General features: G+C 33.2%; 1 protein-coding gene across 1 annotated transcript in view; it reads right to left on the reverse strand.

Moving 5' to 3' along the window:
* Positions 1-4190, reverse strand: part of BMPER (BMP binding endothelial regulator) — a 260618-nt gene that overhangs the window by 151917 nt on the left and 104511 nt on the right. The window lies entirely within an intron of this gene.

The raw sequence follows: 4190 nt of genomic DNA on the forward strand, positions 1-4190 counted from the left end.
CTGAAAAGCTTCACTCTCAGAACCTGTCATTATTTATCTCTCACTCCGAGTCACTCTGTCCTAACCCCAGCGCATTTGTTAAAAACTATCAGTGGCAATTGCTTAATATTGCAGCTACCTGAAGCAGGATTAAAGCAGGAGTTAGCAAGATACTGACTAAAATATTTAAGGATGTCTATACGGGGCTTTGAGAAGCTCCTACATAACCCTGGGATCCAGAAGCTCACATAACTGTGCAAGGCAGCATGCATACCCAGGAAACACCTAAGAAGGCTCAAATCTCTTATTGCTGGCTAACCTTGAGTCTCTGTGCAATCAGAAAGTGAAGGATAAGCAGGGTTGTAAACTTCCCACTGGAATGTTGAAAGCATGCCCCTCATACAGAGCCCTTTGGCAAAGGTTGGGAGTCATATTGGTTCAAGACATTTATGGAAATCTCTATCCAATCAATAGCTGACCATTGAACCAACCAAGCAGAGTCACTGGCCACACATGACAGAGAATACAGACTTTACAGAATAAATTTCAGAAAGTCACTTGACAAACAGCAACAATGATAACCACAGACACAAACAGCAACAACAAACTGTGGCAAGGAGAAAATATGATTTTTCAGACTTGCTATGTTACATTATTATAAATGCATCCAGTTTTCAACAAAAACAACAGCATGACAAAAAATGACATATGCAAAAAAATAGGGAAGTTTATTTGACTACACATAAAGTAAGCAATATAAACTGTCCTTGTGAAAGCCCTGAGGCTGGACTTATTAGAGAAAGACTTTAAACCAGTTACCACAAATGTTCAAAGAACTAAAAAAGAAAAAAGTCTAAAGAAAAACAAAAGTATAAGAATCACATCTAATTAAAGAATATCAATAAAAATTATCAAAAAGAAGTAACTAGCCGGGCACGGTGGCTCAAGCCTGTAATCCCAGCACTTTGGGAGGCTGAGACGGGCGGATCATGAGGTCAAGAGATCGAGACCATCTTGGCTAACACGGTGAAACCCCATCTCTACTAAAAAAAAAATACAAAAAACTAGCCGGGCGACGTGGCAGGCGCCTGTAGTCCCAGCTACTCGGGAGGCAGAGGCCGGAGAATGGTGTAAACCCGAGAGGTGGAGCTTGCAGTGAGCTGAGATCCGGCCACTGCACTCCAGCCTGGGTGACTGAGCGAGACTCCGTCTCAAAAAACAAAACAAAACAAAACAAGCAAACAAAAAAGAAGTAACTAGAATACTAGAACTGAGAAATACAGTGACTGTAATGAAAAATTCCTGTAGGAGTTCAACAGCAGATCGAACTGGCAGAAGAAAGAATAAATGAACTTGTGGACAAAATATTTGACATTATTTAGTCCAAGGAGCAGAAAGGAAAAAGAGTGGAGAAAAATGAGCCTCAGAGACGTGTGGAACACCACTAAGTGTACTAACATGCCAATGATTATAGTCCTGGAAGGAAACAAGAAAAAGGGGATGAATGAATATTTGAAGAATAATAGCCAAAACATTTCCAAATTTAATGAAAACATGAATCTGCACATTCAAGAAGTTCAACAAACTTCAAGCAGGATAAAGTGAAAGAAATTTGTATGTGGACACATCATAGTGAAATGTAGAAAGACAAAAAATTTTGAAAGCAGCAAGAGAAAAATAACCCATTATATACAAGAGAGCATCAATAAAATAGCTGATTAATCATCAAAATCGCTAAGGACAGAACATATTCAAAGTGGTGAAAGAATAGACTATAAATCAACCTGTATGTTAACTACATGCAACAAAACTGTTGTTGCAAAACAAAAGAGAAATTAAGACATTACCAAGTAAATAAAAATTAAAAGAATTCATTACTAGCAGATATGCCCTACAAAAAATACTAAAGGGACTCCTCTAGGCTGAAATAAGTGGACATTAATCAAATAAAGAATGCCATTAGAGGTGACTACATAGGTAAATATAAAAGAGAGTATTTAAGTTTTTTTCTTTCTACAGGATTTAAAGGAAACTGCATAATACAAAACTATAAAACTGTGTTGATGGGTTTATAATACATAGAGATGTGATTTGTATAACAGTAATAGTAGAAAGGAAGGGAGAAATAGAGATACACTGGAGCAAAGTTTTTCTGTATTGTTAAAATTAAATTGGTATAAATCTGAACTGGATTATCTTAAATTAGGATGTTAACCAGAATTTCCAGGTCAACAACTAAACAATAACATTCTCTTTTTGTTTACATATATGTATGTGTGTATATATATGTGTGTACACACATTTATACTAGAAATTTATATTACAATTAAAATACTATACTAGAAAATTTCTACTTAACACAAAATATGATAGTAACAGAGGAAATGAGGAACAAAAAAGACATAAGACATACAAAAACCAGCAAAACATCAGATATAAATCCTATCTTATCAAATATTACATTAAATGGAAATGGACCAAATATTCCAATCAAAAAGCAGAGATTGGCAGAATTGATTTTTTTTAAAGCAGGATAAAACTATGTACTGTCTATAAAAGATGCACTTTAGATTCAAAGAAACAAGTAAGTTGAAAGTAAAAGGATAGAAGAAACACATACTATGAAAGTAACTGAAAGAGAGCAATAGGGACTATACTATTATCAAACAAAAAAGTCTTTGAGACAAAAACTGTTGCTAGAGACAAGGACATTTTACAATAATAAGAGGCCATCAGGAAGACATAACGATTATAAATATATATGCACTTAAAAGAGGCCTAACATATATGAAGCAAAAACTGAAAGAATTGAAGAAAGAAACAACAAAAATAATTTGAGAATTCAATACTCTACTTTCAATAATGGATAGAACAACTAAGTAGAATATTAACAAGGAAATACAAGACTTGAAAAACACTGTTAATTGAGTAGACTTAACAGATAAAAAGATGCTTCTCAACTTATGATGGGGTTATATCCTGATAAACCAATCATAAGTTGAAAATCGTTAAAAATGCATTTAATACCCCTAACCTACCAAGCTTCACAGCTTAGCCTGAGCCTACTTTAATCATACTAAGAACATTTACATTAGCCTACAGTTGGGCGAAATCATATAACCCAAAGCCTATTTTATAATAAAATATTAAATATCTCATGTAACTTATTGAATACTGTACTGAAAGTAAAAAACAGAATGATTGCATGGGTATTAGAAGTACAGTTTCTACAAAATGTGAATCGTTTTCTCACCATCATAAAGTCTTAAAATCATAAGTTGAACAGTCATTAAGAGTCCATCTGTCGACAGAGAACGCTCCACTCTAAAACAACAAAATACACACTCTTCTCAAATACACGTACAACATTCTCCACAATACACCATATATTTGGCCATAAAACAAGTCTCAATAAATTTTTAAAGATTTAAATAATAAAAACATGTCTCTAATTTCAATAGAATAAAATTCAAAGTCAATAAAAGAAGGAAATTTGGGAAATTCAAAAATACATAGAAATTAAACAACACATTCCTAAAACGAGTAAGTAAAAAAAGAAATAACAAAAGAAATTAGAAAATTATTTTAGGTGAATGAAAATAAAAACACATGTGGGATATAACCAAAACAGTACTTAGAGAGAAATGCATACCTGTAAACATTTATATTTTAAAAAGGCAATCTCAAATCAATAACTTAACCTTCCACTTAAGAAACTAGGAAAAGAATAGCAACTAAACCTTAAAGTCATCAGAAGAAAGAAAATAATGAAGACTAGAATGGAAATACGTGAAATCGAGAATAGAAAAATAGAATTCAATGATACCAAAAGTAGGTTCTTTTAAAATTTCAACAAAATTGACAAACCATTAACTAGACTGAACAGAAAAAAAAGAAAGCGGTTTCAAATTACCAAAATCAGAATTGAAGCAAGAACACTGCTGCTGACTGTAGAAAAGTTAAAGATTATGAGGCAGTACTATGAACAATTGTATGCCAACAAATCAGAAAACCTACACGAAATAGACAAATTCCTAGAAACACATACACAAACTACTGAATCTGACTCAAGAAGACAAATTTTAAATATCTGAATAGACTCATAGTGCAGCCATATGAAGAAATTTAATAAGTATTCAAAAAACTTCCCATGAAGAAAGGCCCAGGCCCAGGTAGCTTTACTGTTGAATTCTATCAAATGTTTAGAAAAC

Source organism: Mandrillus leucophaeus, unplaced genomic scaffold (assembly GCF_000951045.1).
Source record: "Mandrillus leucophaeus isolate KB7577 unplaced genomic scaffold, Mleu.le_1.0 Scaffold100, whole genome shotgun sequence".
Lineage (NCBI taxonomy): Eukaryota > Metazoa > Chordata > Mammalia > Primates > Cercopithecidae > Mandrillus > Mandrillus leucophaeus.